This window comes from Aquarana catesbeiana, linkage group LG10, assembly GCF_042186555.1.
Source record: "Aquarana catesbeiana isolate 2022-GZ linkage group LG10, ASM4218655v1, whole genome shotgun sequence".
Classification (NCBI taxonomy): domain Eukaryota; kingdom Metazoa; phylum Chordata; class Amphibia; order Anura; family Ranidae; genus Aquarana; species Aquarana catesbeiana.
Genome location: NC_133333.1, coordinates 216,519,048 through 216,535,487, shown reverse-complemented (window position 1 = coordinate 216,535,487; position 16,440 = coordinate 216,519,048). Strand labels below are relative to the sequence as shown.

The following is a 16,440-nucleotide window of genomic DNA, read 5'->3' as shown; positions in this document are numbered from 1 at the left end:
CCCCCCCCCCCCCATTTGCATTGGTGGACATGACAATGTTAACCCCTTCCTCAATTCCAGCCTGCTCCAGTCCCATTCCCTTAGTGTTATGCTGCTGGACAGGAAGCCGGACCAAAGAAAAAAGTGCAGTCAGCTGAGCTTACCTCAGCTTACACTCACTCCTGGTAAGCTCACATTGCATTCCAGGAGTGCAAGCAGGCGGGTTGCCGGATGGGTAGATGGGTGAGCAGTCGGGCAGGCGATTCAGGTAGTTGGATTGATGAGCAGGTGGGTGGCCGTTCAGGTAGGTGGACGGGTGAGCAAGCGGGCAGCCGTTTAGGTAGGTGGACGGAGGAACAGGTTGGTGGCCGCTCAGGCAGGTGGGTGTGTAGGCCGTTCAGGCGGGCGGTATCTCAGAAAGCTGCTGCATCCCCATCCCTCCCACAGAACAAGCAACCAGAACCTGAAACTGCCAGTCCTTAAGCTGGTGAGAGGGGGGAGCAAAATCCTCCTTCCAGCAGCCATTGCAGCCTGCACTGTGTGCTGCTCTGAATGACAGGAGTGACGGCAGCGTCACTCCTGTCATTCAGGCATCTGGAGAGTAGGGCGCTCATCTGCTCTCAGCGCCCCTTCTCTCCTCGCCCTCAGCAAATTTCCACTCACAAAATGCGAGCAGGCGAGTGAAAATTTTGATAATAAATATATTATATATATATATATATATATATATATATATATATATATATATAATCAATCAACTGTGTTTACTCTTTTTAAATCATAATGGAAACAGAAACTAGCCAAATGACCCTGATAAAAAGTTTACATACCCCAGTTCTTAATACTGTGTATTGCCCCCTTTAACATCAGTGACAGCTTGAAGGCTTTTGTGGTATTTAAGGATGAGGCTCTTTATATTCTCAGATGGTAAAGCTGCCAATTCCTCTTGGCAAAAAGCCTCCAGTTCCTGTAAATTTTTGGGCTGTCTTGCATGAACTGCACGTTTGAGATTTGCACAGAGTGGATCAATGATATTGAGGTCAGGAGACTGAAATGGCCACTCCAGATCCTTCACTTTATTCTCCTGTAGCCAATGACAGGTTGACTTGGCCTTGTGTTTAGGATCATTGTCATGCTGGAATGTCCAAGTACGTCCCATGCGCAGCTTCCTGGCTGATGAATGCAAATGTTCCTCCAGTATTTTTTGATAACATACTGCATTCATCTTGCCATCGATTTGACCAAATTTCCTGTGCCTTTTGTAGCTCACACATCCCCAAAACATCAGCGATCCACCTCCATGTTTCACAGTAGGAATGGTGTACCTTCATAATAGGCCTTGTTGACTCCTCTCCAAATGTAGAGTTTATGGTTGTGGCCAAAAAGCTCAATTTTGGTCTCATTACTCCAAATGACTTTGTGCCAGAAGGTTTGAGGCTTGTCTCTGTGCTGTTTGGCGTATTGTAAGCAGGATACTTTGTGGCATTTGCATTGTAATGGCTTTCTTCTGGCTACTCGACCATGCAGCCCATCTTTCTTCAAGTGCCTCCTTATTGTGAGTCCTGTATTTCATCTGATGTTTGTGGGGTTTTTTTTTTGCTTCCCAAACAATTTTCCTGTCAGTTGTGGCTGAAATTTTAGTTGGTCTACCTGACCGTGGTTTGGTTTCAACAGAACCCCTCATTTTTCCACTTGTTTGAACACTGCTGATTGGCTTTCTTAATTCCTTGGATACCTTTTTATATCCCTTTCTGGTTTTATACAGTTCAACTACCTTTTCCCGCAGATCCTTTGACAATTCTTTTGCTTTCCCCATGACTCAGAATCCAGAAATGTCAGTGCAGCACTGGATGAAAGATACAAGGGTCTGTCAGGAGTCCAGAAACTCATTGACCTTTTATACACACACACTAATTACAAGCAAACAGATAACAAGTGATGATGGTTACCTTTTTAATAGCTATTCAAACCTCTTTGTGTCAACTTGTGTGCATGTTATCAGGCCAAAATCACCAGGGTATGTAAACTTTTGATAATAAATGGCTTCAGCCAAACACTAACCATGAGTGAAAGAAATGTTTTTGTGTTATCATTCATATTCTGTGAAAAATGGCCAAGAAATCATAAATTCTGCCAGGGTATGTAAACTTATGAGCACAACTGTGTGTGTGTTCTGTATCATGTTTTTTTTTTTATATTTACATGTTGTAATAGATCAGCTACTAATGAAGAGCAGAATCAGTGGGATTAATCCACACAGGAGTAAAGCTAAACATAAAATATAGGCCTCCACCTGTGGCTCATTTCAAACATGACATAACACATTGAAAAGCAGAAAATTAATCCTGCTTATATGAACATTAGCAAACACTTCAAGGCCCTGACTAATCATTATGTCATATTAATATTAAAAAAACACTGTATATTAGCAGTAGAGCAAAGACGTACAGTTCGTGGCACAGTGCTGCTTTCCCCTTCTGAGCTCAGAGACCCCTGCAGTGGACTAATCAGCAGAGCTTGTATAGTACAGTTTTGTCCTAGGAGGACCTTTCCAGTCTTCCTCTCACAGTGTAAATAATACAGTCCTTTACCTTGTCTCAAGGCTCCCATAAACCTGTAGCTGCCGTCCCAACTATGCTTCATGTGTCAGTGTCAGAAAAAGCGGTGGGGGTGTGGCACAGACTCCAAATATTTCATGCACATGTAACAAATTCTTATACCTATCTGGATTAAGAAATGTTTTCTTTTGCTTATCAGTAATTCACAAAGACAGAATTTTAAAAGAGAAGTTCAGGATTTAATAAAAATAAACATTTATATTTACCTAAGTGGAAGCATAGATCTGGTGCTGCATCTGTCTCCCGCCGGCTCTGCATTGAGAACTGAGCAGTGAAACAATGCTGATCACTCAGTTCCTGTTCACTGATCTGAGCAGAGAGCCATGACTGTCGGCAGCGCTCTGCTCTCTCCTCCAGCGCTCACTGAAGCACTGAGCTGGGGGGGGGGGGGGGGGGCTGGGGGCGTCGATAGGGGCCGGCTTGGGCTCACAGTGGATCGCTGGGAAGAGGGTGCCAGGCTCCAATCCAGGCTTCTGGGTTTATCCTGATCATAAAGTTGGGATCTTTTCAAAGCCTGGACCGGCACGGTGACATCAGCTGACAGAGGGCTTCAGCCTGTTGTCAGCTAAAAATAGATCACAGGAGTGCTGAACGAACTGCACTCCTGTGATCCATAGGAGAAGTACAGCCAAATAAGCTTTGGCTATACTTCTTTAAACCTGAGAAATCTGGGTTATTTTACTAAAGGAATAGAAGTCGTCCACCTAGCAAACTCTATCTTAGTAAATAAGATGGAGCTGTGTTTACTTTGACAACCCAATCACCTGTGAGGGAAGTAAAAAAAAAAAAAAAAAAAAAAAAAAAAGAAAAGCACGTGGTTTGAAAGTATTTCAGTGGTATTGAAAGTAAACACAGCTTCACCTAAATTTACTAAAATTCATTTTGCTAGGCGAACCGCCTCTATTCCTTTTAGTAACTCAAGCTCATTATTCATAATTTTATTTAGTGGTCTAGATAGTTCTGCTCTATGGAAGAGTTTTTGTTTAGACCAATTTTCTGCTTGAAAATAAGACATTGTAATGTTAGGTTATTGTACATTTATTTTATCAGTGGGACAGAACTGTTAATCAGGCCAGATGCACATTGTGGATCATGTCCCAGTGAGCCCATCCTTTTATATGTGGAGGCATTGTGAGGGGAGTATGAAGCTTAATGTTCAAAATACGATGTTTGAATGGCTCGTTACTTATCTGTAAACCAGATGCTATTCCAATGTTGAGATCGGGGTAGTCACCTGGCCTTTCATGTCATCTAAACCAAATCCATGATGGGAATTGTGCTGAACCATTATTTGGTGGTGAAGACCCTGGGTGAATTTCTTTGCAGTGCTTTCCACATAGTAATAACAGTGAAGAGTTACATTATAGCCGGCAGGACCGATTTAATATGTGGAGTCTAAACGTCAGATTGGCCAGTATCAACAATGAGGACAATTTCTCAGTGATTGTGTAGGTCAAGGGCAGGTAACCATTGAGAGGTGGAGGTCTACCTAAACAACATGTAAGTGCTAAAAGGGTGTGGCACCTTTTTTTTTGTAATGCAAAGCCCCAATGAAAAGTAAGGATGGCATAGAGAAAACTTTAAAGAGGAGTTCCGATTCCCCCCCCCCCCCCCAAAAAAAAGTCAAATAAATACAAAAATAAAGACAAAAACAAATACTGTAGCTGCTGAACTTTACTTTTAGGGCACTTTCCTGTCCAGGCATGAAGCGGTATCCTCACCGAGCTGATTCCTAAATCGGCTATCAGGTGCTACCGCCACCATCTTGGCTAAGGGAAACCAGTAGTAAAGTCTTGCGGCTTCACAGCAGGTATCCTGCTGCACATGTGTGAATCGCGCTGTGATTTCTCAATGGGCCAGTTGGGGGGGGGCAGGACTTCCGGCTCACCGCAGCGAAGTGAGCTGAAAGTGGGAGTGGGTACCTGTCAAAATCAGGTACCTGCTTCCCCCCAAAAGGTGCCAAATGTGGCAGCAGAGGGGGGGGGGGCGGGGCAGACAGGTGGAGGTTCCCCTTTTAAGCCAAGCTCCGCTTTAAGCCGTTCACACATGGGCTGAAAATTGGCTGAAATTAACTCTCGGCCTGTGCGAACAGCTCTCATAACTGGCTTTTGTTGAACCGGCATACTGGAAAACCAGCATCCAACCTGCATCTGATCAGGACTATAAAGCCAGTGGCTGATCTGATGTGTTTTGGCAGGGGGAGCCTCCTTGTCAGAACACAAAGGTACAGCAGGGGAGATTGCTGCACCAACATCCCTTGTGTTAGTACAGCAATCTCTCGTTTTTTTTTTTATTGTTGAGCCCGCTGGTTTGAACAAAAACAAGCTTCTGGCATATACCAAGCTTTAGAAACATGTGAAAAAAACACGTTTCACTGTAAAAACTATAAAATTATCCTACCTTAAATGTTAGCACAATTTTTTTCCATATCTGGAGAGTAATTGGTCACACTGCATCTGATATAGGAGTTCATCAATAAGGCAGAACTGGAGTTCAGTGGTCAGCATTTTGTAATGTAGAGGGCAAACCTATCCCCTGTGACCAGCCACAGGTATTCCCCCCCCCCCCACCCATGCCAACATTTACATCCCCTGGCTGGGGGTGATAGTTCTTTCTTCCCCACCTCCCTTCAGCCTGCCCACCATAAATGCAGAGTGGTGCAGGGAAGCAGTGGTAGTAGGCAGGCGGTGGAGGTGTACTTACCTGTTCTGGCCCAAGGATCTCTACTGATCTGCCTCCCTCATCCATTCCAGGTGATGTCACATACAAGAGCCTGGGATGGATGCAAGAAAAGGGCCAGCGGGGATCTGCAAGAGGGCCCCATTGTTATGTGGTTTCCCTGCACTGCTCTGCATATGGGGAAAGGAGCACGTCAGACTGGGGGCGGCATGGCGGGGACACAATCTACTTGATGGGTAGATCGAGACCAGTGGGTTGCAGACCCTTGGTTTAGATAAATAGACAATGAATGAAAGCCTTTCCACCTTCTTTTTTTTGCTGAACATTGTATCATTTTCACTCCTTTAGACCTGGCTGAATCTGTTATTTTCAGTTTAGAGATTCTGGGGAAGGAAATGCTTGATTCATTTTTTTCTGTCTACTTTTCACCATTTTGCATAGTTGACATCATAGCTCAGCTCTCCATTGTGGAGTGGAGCAGAGAATTAATGGATTCATGCCAGAGTGCGTACATTGAACCGAGAGACCCAGACAGCTGCAGATATCACTGAACTCCGTGCCCTGCTCTTTATGTTCCTTGTTGCTCTGGTTGATAATGTTCTTTCCCATTTGTAGACTTTGTGTCTGAGTAATATTTCTGGTTTCAGATCTCCATGGACTCGTAAACACAATCCATTCAGAAAATTAAAAAAAACTTTTTGCAGCAGTGCAATGTACACATGAAAACAGGTTATTGAGGTGAAAAAGTAATTTCTATAATCTGAGTGAACGACTAATCATATCAATAAAACCTAACCCCAAACCTCACCCCCAAAAGTAATCCCTATCCTCTAAATCTAACCCTTACAGTGTAACTAAAGGGAAAACTTAACGTAAGGGAGGATTTTTTTTTTTTTCCATGTGTGTCCCATAGGAGAGATGTCCCGTAGCCAAAACAGGAAGTGAGAGGAAATCCCTCCAAGGTGAGTGAATCCTGGTGTGTCACCCAGGTCACTAGAACTAGCATCCCCATTGGAAGACTTCCCCTCTACTCCTGTTCTGATGTCAACCCCAAATTGTTTTTCTTCCTTTTTACTTTCACTTTCAATGACAACGGTAATCAGGACAAGTAGAGAGGATGAATCTCGCTAATGTGGGCACAAACAGCAATAAAAACTGACAGTGTTGTAATCCCTCTCCGAGTCCACTCTATCCAAAACTAAAAAAAAGTTTTGACTTTAGTTAAATTTTAACCTTAAAGGGGTTGTAAAGGATTTTTTTTTTATTAAAAAAACAAAAAACAAAAACATAACATTCAATTGAGGCATGCATGTGTGACACAGTTTGGTACTAATTCCTTGGAGCTCTATTCTTCTCCTTTGGAACAATTACTGTGTGACAAATCCATACAAAATACCTCATCAGAGGCCTACAAAGAAGCACTGTTTGTCAAAAGGCCCAAAGCACTCTGTAAATGTAGGGACACATGGGGCGCATTGATGCCTGATTTCCAAGGAGAGGACTGGGATGATATGGGGGACCACTCATTCCGGGTTCTTGTGTCAGCTCGTGATCGCTATATCCAATTCAAAATAATTCATAGAGTTTATACTACCCCGGCAAGACTTGCAGGTATCTATGGTACGGGAGATGCAGAATGTTGGCGTTGTACCACCAGTCCAGCTGATTTTGATCATATATTCTGGCAATGCCAGCCGATACGGGAGTTTTGGAGGGGTGTCACCAGGACCATTAAAGATTTCATGTTATTACCCATGCCCCTGACAATACCGGTGTGTTTGCTGGGACTAGTGGAGGAGGTTGCACCGTGTAGGACTCAGAGGACTCTGATTTCTCTTCCCTTGTTCTATGCGTGCAAGGCCATTCTGTTACGCTGGAAAAGGCCTGAGGCCCCCTCTCTAGCCTACTGGAAGGGCTTAATTAACAAGGAATTGGCGCTTTATAAAGCTACGTACTTGAGCAGGGTTTGCCCCCAAAAATTTGACAAGGTGTGGCAATGCTAGCTTTCAGCCAATGAGACTCTGAATTAATGGTTTTGAAGCACGTATTTGCTACGCTCTGTATGTAAACCGATATGACTCGTTGACCTTTATACTTGCTGTCCTATTTTGATTTCCGACCAATACGGATTTTGGAAGTTTGCCGATAGGGCTTAAATCCTGACTATTGATCCTGCACTTTATGAACATTGCACTGTCAGGAAATGGGGAGGGGGGGCGATAGTGGGGGGGGGGGGTTTGAGGGGTTGTTTCTGGGTCCATCTGCCTTGCTGAGTGCCCCCATAGCAAGCCGCTTGCTGTGGGGGCACTGGGGCGTGCTCCCTTCCAGGCTCTCTGCATTCATAAGACACAGAGAGCATGGCTCAGAATAGAATAGAATGCATGAAGGTAAAAAACCTTCAACCTTTACAACCAATTTAAATCTGATCTCCAACTTTCCCTTCAGTCTTCGACAGTTGTGCAGGTGTTCTCTCAAAATAGCCAATTCATCGAGATCTCCAAACACGTCACTTCCGGTTACTCTAAAGCATCAGTAATTGGGGATTTAAATGAATTTGCTGTTTTGACACAACACTGGCAAGCGTGTACACTCTGGTACATGAAGAGTTTACAGAGGCTAAGGAGGAAAAAGTTGTCGCCGCCTTGGAGGCGGCCATGTTGTTGGTTAGTATAAGAGCGGACTAACAATGTCCGTTCATAATATCGTCTACTGTTTGACATTGTGTCAACACAGCAACTCGTCTAACTCTCCAATTACTGATGCTTTACAGTAACCGGAAGTGACATGATTGGAGATATTGATGAATTGGCTACACAGGCTTCACTTTACACTGTGAGTCTCTCACAATATGCCTTAGAAGCTGCAGTAAATCAAATAGAGACCACCTCATTTCCTGGTGGGAGGACGTCCAGCATTATCTAGCTCAATCTTTTTACCTTCCTGGGCCACATTTGGAAGAAGAGAAATTGTCTTGGGCCACACATAAAATACACTAACAATATGGATAGCTGATGAGCAGAAAAAGTCAGGCAGATCACAAGGTAACGATCAATGATATAGATAATGTACCTATGAGTAATAAAACTTTTTTTGTAATATTTTTTATTATAAAAAGTAAAAGCGGGCAACATAAAACTAGTATGATATTTGACGCTGTTTATGATAAACTTACCAGGGTGGATATAAATCAATGATTTAAAAAAAAAAAAAAAAATCAATTTTTTTTTTTCATTTATTTAAATCAATTTTTTTGATTTTTATCAAATTTATTTTAATAAAATGCTTTTGTAGTAAAAATCTATCTAAAGATAGTTTTCTATTTAAGATACATTAATAATTGAGTTTATTCAGCATGAAATGGAGCTTAGTTATGTAGCATGAGGCTGTATATTCTACAATATTTAATTTTTGGTAAACTCATTCAATGAATCCAAGCTCTACAAGCTGAGATAACATGCACTGCGTTGATGCATTCACACAAATTTACTGTAACCATGAGATAAACCAAAGTTCAGGAATATTCCTTTATCCATTGTTTTGCAAATCTATGTACACTACAAACTGTATGATCAAATCGGTTCTGATATCGCTGTTATACTAACCTGACAGCTTATTATTCTAAATAGGAAACCTTCATTTTGTTTGCAAATATTAAAGATTCTAACTACCAGCAAGAATAAGTCCGCCACGTCCCTCACCTTGTTGTGTCACTGCCGCATCACCAGCTGTCCCATTAAAGTGAATGGGACTGTTGGTGAGCCAACAGCGGGTCAGAGGAGGAGTCGCTGGGGGACAGAGATGACAGTTGCTCTTTAAAAATTGTGGTTTAAATCGAGTTGATTAAATCAAGCCTTTTTACTAGTGATTTAAATCAAATCCACCCTGAAACTAACACATCAATATCTGAAAATAGTTGCTCACAAATATAGGTGCTGATGACCTGAATAAGGCAGGATTGTGAAGGATGGGAGATTTTTCCTATAAAAGTCCAGTAAAGAGAATTTTTTCTTTGTGTGTGTTCACAAAGTGTAAACTCGTGTTTACAACAAAAAGTAAAAAAAAAAAAAAATCAACATTTTTAAGTTTACGATTTTGTGTTGGGACGCAGATTGGACACATCTGATCTAGCTCTTCCCTCCCCAGGCTGACTACTATCCCTGGCCCGCCTCTTTCATTACTGGATTTCAGTTCTTTCATCTGTGGAGGCTCAAAATCACGTGGGTGTTTCTTCGGGTAATGTGCATGCAAATGCAGTCAGCCCAAGGGTTCTTTCACAGGGGGCTGTCCACCGGCGGACTCCGCTTTGCTCAGCGGGGATAGATCCGTCAATCTTCGCTGAGCAGGCGGATGACGGGTCCGTCTCCCCACACTGTGCAGAGACGGACCTGTCGGAGCCTCGCTCTCCTCTATAGGGAGATCGGATGAAAACGGACCACTTGTCCATTTTCATCCGATCTGCCAGATGGATGGAAAATAGGGTCACCATCCATCTGGATTTCACAGACAGGACCGGATCGGATAGCGGTGGATGTCAGCGAACATGTCACCCGAGTGACATGGAGCGTTCGATCAGGTCCGCCTGAAAAACTGACAGGCGGACCTGATTGGAAAGCCCGTGTGAACGTGCCCTTTAGCTGCGAATACATGGGCTGAAAATGGTCAGTTCGGCAGGAACCACCCGAATTTTGGCCCCTGTGTGCAGCTGTCTGTCGAATGGGCATGCTGGAAAACCAGCGCCCGATCGGCATTAGCTAGATCAGCGCTGGCTGCCAAAACTGATCAGTGTGTTCTTGTGGGGGGGGCGCAGTTCCTCTGTTACTCAGAACACAATTGCACAGCAGGGGAGATGCCACACTAAGAGCGCTTATAAATAGCCTGGTACACATGGGTTAAATATCGACCAGTTCAACAGAAACCATCTGACATTCGACCCGTGTGTACATCAGCCAGTCCAGCAGGCCGGCTTCTGTCAAACAGTCATACTAGAAAACTAGCATCTGATCGGCATCTGATCAGTGCTGGCAGCCAATGACTGTGAGCACTGAGTGATGTGTTCTGATGGGGGGCGCTGACAGCCAATGACTGTGAGCACTGACTGGTGTGTTCTGGTGGGGGGGTGCTGGCAGCCAATGACTGTGAGCACTGACTGGTGTGTTTTGGTGGGGGGGTGCTGGCAGCCAATGACTGTGAGCACTGACTGGTGTGTTTTGGTGGGGGGGTGCTGGCAGCCAATGACTGTGAGCACTGACTGGTGTGTTCTGGTGGGGGGCGCTGGCAGCCAATGACTGTGAGCATTGACTGGTGTGTTCTGGTGGGGGGCGCTGACAGCCAATGACTGTGAGCACTGACTGGTGTGTTCTGGTGGGAGGGCGCTGGCAGCCAATGACTGTGAGCACTGACTGGTGTGTTCTGGTGGGGGGGGGGGGGCAGTCCCCCTGTCAGAAGACAATTAGAGGGTAGATCACTGTACTGACATTGTATTGTTTTTTTTTTCATTCAGCCCACTGAAAATCCGATTAAATTTTGATAGGCCAAGGAAGAAATGTTCTTTCACCTGAATAATTTGCTGCAAGTATAGAATTCTAATACTGTATGGGTGTTTTCAATTTGCACTCATAATGTGTGATGAATACGTTTTCCTAAATTGAATATTGGATGTGCTGTATGTAGTCAGGTTATGCGTTTGCCTGCAGGTGTGTACCTATGTAAATGGATACGTATATCTGTCTAGGGTTGTTATCATTTGTACTTTCTTCTCTGTGTTGCTATGAAGGAGTTTCCACCTGATGGTATCGTTGTGATGGTGGCATGTGGTGTGCGGTCCTCTCCGGAGATTTGCAGGGCAGCCGCGTTTGTATTAATATTTTACTGTATTGCTGGCTGCTTACACAGATCTGTTTTCCATGTATTGTGCTAATTGCTGGGATAATGAAAGACACCATTCTATGACATACGAAGTTGTGAATTGGATGATATCTTTATGTAGAACAAAGTCTGGTACAAGTATACCTCTGAAAAGTATTTTCTGCCTGGTCTTCTTTATTCCAACATATACTGCATCTGGAATCATTTATACAAATTGCAGAAAATAAATCGATCTTTTATTGATTGCAAAGTAATCAGCCAGATGATGTGCTTCATCTTCCAGGATATGGAATGGACGCCATGACGTGCTGTGCAACTGTTTTGTCCTTTTTATTGCTCAGCTCTTAAAGTGGGATTAAACCCAACACTAAAAATGTAATATATTTTAGCTCACCAATCAGATGTGGCAGCTGCATTAGTTTCCTTTTCTTTTGGCTTTTCCCCATCTGTTTTCACCTGGTGATCTGGCCAGTAACGTGCCTCCCGTATTAGTGAAACGCAGCTCTGGAAATATGAAAACCGGAGGCATACAAGACAGCAACATTGTTAGCCTGGGGGGAGGGGAGTGTTAAATGTATTGGCAGATTTAGATGCACTAACAAATTGAAGCCAAACTCCAGCTCACACTTTATAATCAGTTACAGCAAACAGTTGTGTTTTTTTTTTTTTTTTTTTTGTTTCTTTTGGGATATAGGTTTTATGTAAATAAATAAAACCTGATCGATTTATACACTCCTGCCTGCGTTAAGTAGTTTGTCTCATCCATGTAAACCAATATATTCTGCTGGAGAGCTTGTGAAAAACAAGACTTGCTGTCAGATCACCAGATAAAAATAGACAAAAGCCCAATGCCCCGTACGCACGATCGGACATTGAACAGACATTCTGACAACAAAATCCATGTATTTTTTCCGACGGATGTTGGCTCAAACTTGTCTTGCATACACACGGTCACACAAAGTTGGTCGGAAATTCCGAAAATGTGTGATGGAGCCTACACACGGTCAGAATTTCTGACAACAAGGTCCCATCGAACATTTTCCTTAGGAAAATCCGACCGTGTGTACGCGGCATAAGTCTTCATGCACACTGGACGTTAAAACAACGTTAGAAAAAAAACGGCAGTAGCTTTGCAGTGAGTCTTTCAACTTTTGTTAACGTTTTTGCAATAACGTTTATTAGCGTTCCTTAGTGTTTTTCCGCGTTGGCGTTTTTTTTTTCAATGAATCAAAAACGTTAAACGGCGGTGAGCCACGTTTTTGAGCGTTTATTGACGTTTATGAGCGTTTGGCGTTTTTTGTGGTCAGAAAAACGACTCCTGAACGCAATTTTATGGCGTTCAGAAAACAGCCCATAAACTCCATTGCTGATAAACATCCAAGAACGTCCATGTGTACATGGACACATAGGAGATAACATAGAGGGGAGTTTATGGGCTGTTAAAAAAAGCGCCCAAACTCCCAAAAAACGTCCGTTTATAAGCTTCAGTGTGCACGGAGCCTAAAAAAAAAAAAAAAAGCAAGCTAATGCAGCCATCACATCTAGGAATTGGTAAGATGCAATATAAAAAAAAAGTTTGCTTTTGGGCGCACTTCTAACAGTATTGTGGCTGCGATTATTGTCATTTTTTTAGTTCAGCGAAGCAGCAGGGTGCCAGGAACCATTGGGCCTGTGACTTTACCAGAGGGGCAGGCTTTCTTGATTGGTTGCCAGACAGCAGGTTCTGGGTGACCAGCCTGACTCAGTCTAACAAGTACCATAGCTAAGAATATATGGAGTAGCGCCCTGATGTAATCATACAGGGGTCTCTCTTCCAGAAGGGGATGGGGGGGGGGGGGGCAGATATCATGTATGTTAAGGCTTGCTTCATTACAAAGGTTAAATCAAAATGTATGCGGAGCGCCCCTTTAAAACATTGGCATCCATGAATGATGTAACTGCAGAAAGCCTCCTGATAAAGACTTCACAGTTTCCAGCTTCTTTTTTGTGATACAAGATGCTGCCAGATTGTTCTTCCCATGATCCTTTTCTTTCAATTGCTAAGTGTGTTTGTGCGATGAATGCGTCACGCTGGAGTCGGAGTATTGTGTGAGATTATATAGAGCCACATGGATGCTGGTTTTGGTGGGAACTGCCTGAGATTGCTGGGCTCGGCTCCCACCGCTCCTATTCCCCATCTCCTGCTCCAGCTGAATAACATTCTTGGCTGAATGCAGCTGAACGTGACCTCACTGCTCTCTCCGCATCCATTGTTGTGTTCACTCCCCCTGCTGCTGGAAGCTCCACGTTCTCTTTCACAGCCTGTTCCCATCTCTTTTTTAGCGTGTGAGAATGAAATGCGAGATGCAGCACTCTGGACAGAGCCAGGAACAGGCAGCCATACTTGTTCTGCGGATGCCCGCTCAGCGTCACTGTGAGTCTGCGTGAGCGCCTTCGTCCTCCATCATCTGGACAGCCCTGTGAATGACATGTAGGAGAGAAGGTTAAACACACAGCACCTGGAGAGAAGAGACCTTTCCTGTGTTTCTGGACTCTAGGAATCCACCCCATCAACTCAACTCTTCTAAACCGCCCCCTCCTGTGCAAAGGATCTCACCATGATTCTGCCTTAGGAGGGAGAGTGTATTGTATTTTCAGTAAGTACACTTTTTACGTCATTATTGTAACATTTGACGTTCTTCACATGTTTGTCGTTCCATATTTTCATAGTAGTATTCCTACACAGGTTTATTGGTCCTACCTCTATTGGTTATATCTAAATCCGCTGTGTGTTTGGCAGCCCTGCTGAAATCAAATAAGTCACAGATATTGTTTTCAATCAGTATAAACAAACTGATAGACTTGCGTTGGGAGAAGGGAACTGTTAATCACAATTAACTAAGGCTGGCCATACATAATGCAATTCTCTTTCCTTCAAATACGGGTTGAAGGAAAGAAAATTACTTGACTCCCCCCATCAACACAGTGTTAATGGGGGGAATTCCTCCTGCTGTGCTAATGTATTCTGACAGCAGGAGGTTTCCCCGCCTTAAGAATACAGTGATCACCGCTGCTGGCTAAAGCAAGTAGCAGTGATTGTATGAAGAAAAACCCCAACAGTCGAGAAATTGACTTCAGTACAACCAGCCTGCCCATAGCATACCTCCCAACATTTTGAGATGGTAATGAGGGACACCTTCTAGCAAACGTATGTAGGCATAGGACACTCCCCCTGCCACGCCCCTTAAAGGGGACATAACCAAAAAAAAAGAAGGTTATTTAAATCCACGGGTGCTTTTTTTTTTTTATCCCTACTATTCCTTTATATTGGCTTTTAAAATTGACAGCAAAAATGTAGCAATAAAGAATTTAGATGAAAGGTTAGCACTGGGAAACACTTTTTGAAAGATAAAAAGTGCATTTTATATACAACTATATAGATCAGACCAAAAGGAGGGACAAATAAGGAGGAAAGAGGGACAGAGGGACATTGCTCCAAATTAGGGACAGTCCCTCCAAATCAGAGACAGTTGGGAGCTATGCCATAGAGGGATCTAAATTTGAGCGGTTCCTGTTGAACTGTTCAATTTTCGATCCGTCTATGGCTGGCTTAAGAAAGAGTCGGAGCCTGCATGTGTATTGGACAAATATGGTTGTTGTCTGGTACCTACTATATGCTATTTAATATAACCTAGACATAAAAATAAAATGTATAGAACATGAACACTCATGATTTATGTCTACACTAACCAGGCCTCATTCAAATATAAACACTATAGATTCCCTTCAATAAGTGACATCCAGATGTTCCCTCACCTTGGCTTCCTGGTTAATCCCAGGCCTATATAGGGGTCTGTCTACTTTATTTCATTTTATTACAGGTATTTATATATTGACTAATGTTTATGCAGCACTTTACATTTTGCATGTTTAAGTCAGTCTCTGCCCACAAGGAACTTGCAATCTAAGGGCCCTATTTCTTATACAAACACATACTAGGGCCAAATTACTAACCGGGATGTCATTGGAATAAATTTGTTATGACAGCTGGTAAAATATCAGGACCCTGAGCTGTGCCTGCTAGTTTTCCACATTCCCTTATTTTTGGCTTTGTTTACCGTGTACCTTAGATTTGTCAACAGTAAGCATTATGAATGTTTCTTAAATAAGTGAAATATCTGCATGAATTTGATTAATATATAATTTAACACTTCATAAAGCTTTGATGGCAGTTAAAGTGGATGTTCATGCAAAACCTAACTGACTCTAAATCTACTCACAGCCACATTCTAAAACGAATCTATCTAACCCTGTAAAAAAAGAAATCGCTATACATACCTTTTCTGAAGCTGATCCGGTCTCCAGCGGCGGATGCTGTGTGCAGGAGAGAACCAACAACGGCTGGGAAGTGACGTCACCCGTAAAGTTACTATGGGGCTTCCGTTGTGGGCTGCCTGTTCTGCACACGCCTACACAGAGAAGCCGCCGCTGACAGCTCAGCGTGGGACCGGAATGGCTGCTGAAAAGTTATGTACAGTATAGTGATTTCTTCTTTACAGGGCTAGATAGATTAGATTGTGGCTGCAAGTAGATTTAGAGTTAGTTAGGTTTTGGGTGAACTTCTACTTTTGAAGAGCGAGGGCCACTTAAGTGATTTGGTAAACGTTTGTGGGCCACAATGAAATAAAGTGGTTCAGATTTAAAAAATTTTTGTTTTGAATAGCATAATGAATAATTTTCTCCTGCAGTCACTGAATGCCGGCGGGAGGGAGAGGAGAAAAAGCTGGCTTTTATCAGTTGCAGGAGGAAAATGGAGACGATCAGTTCCTGTATATTCCACCCCTACCATTCCTCCTGAAGAAGTATAAAACTGAATGTGACGGGAAGGATGCACAGGCATCCTGGAGCATGGGGTTGGGGTCGCCACACCAGTGGTTGGGGGTACAAAATCCACCCGCCCCCCCAAACTGCAAATGTAAACGCGCCCTTACTGTCCTGAGCCCCCTATAAGGCTGCTTTCACACTAATGCGCTATGGTTTACCTGTACCACGGGTGCAGCATCATACACCTGTAGCTTTCCTTTGCCATAGACTTCTATTATATCTTGTGGGTGTGTTGCACTTTCTGAGAAAACACTTAGGCCTGGTTCACACCTATGCAGTTTGCATATACCAGGTGGATTTTGCGTTTTTTATAACGGGCGCATTTTGTGTTTTTCAATACATGTTTTTTAACCATAGAAGTCTGTGGAACCAAAAACCAGAAAAAAGTCCCTGGACTTTCTATAAAATGCATAGATGTGAACAGTACCCATATTAA

At 43.2% G+C, this 16,440-nt stretch overlaps 1 protein-coding gene across 4 annotated transcripts in view; it reads left to right on the top strand.

The window, feature by feature from the left end:
* ARHGAP32 (Rho GTPase activating protein 32) overlaps positions 1-16,440 on the top strand; it is a 352,740-nt gene that overhangs the window by 16,325 nt on the left and 319,975 nt on the right. For 2 of the 4 annotated variants that reach the window (XM_073603297.1, XM_073603299.1), the window contains exon 2: positions 13,464-13,777. The exons of 1 other annotated variant lie outside the window; for it this stretch is intronic. The gene's annotated coding sequence lies outside the window, so the exon portion shown is untranslated. Of the gene's footprint in view, positions 1-13,292; positions 13,778-16,440 lie in introns of those variants that run through there. One more of the 4 variants, XM_073603300.1, reaches the window with a different exon arrangement.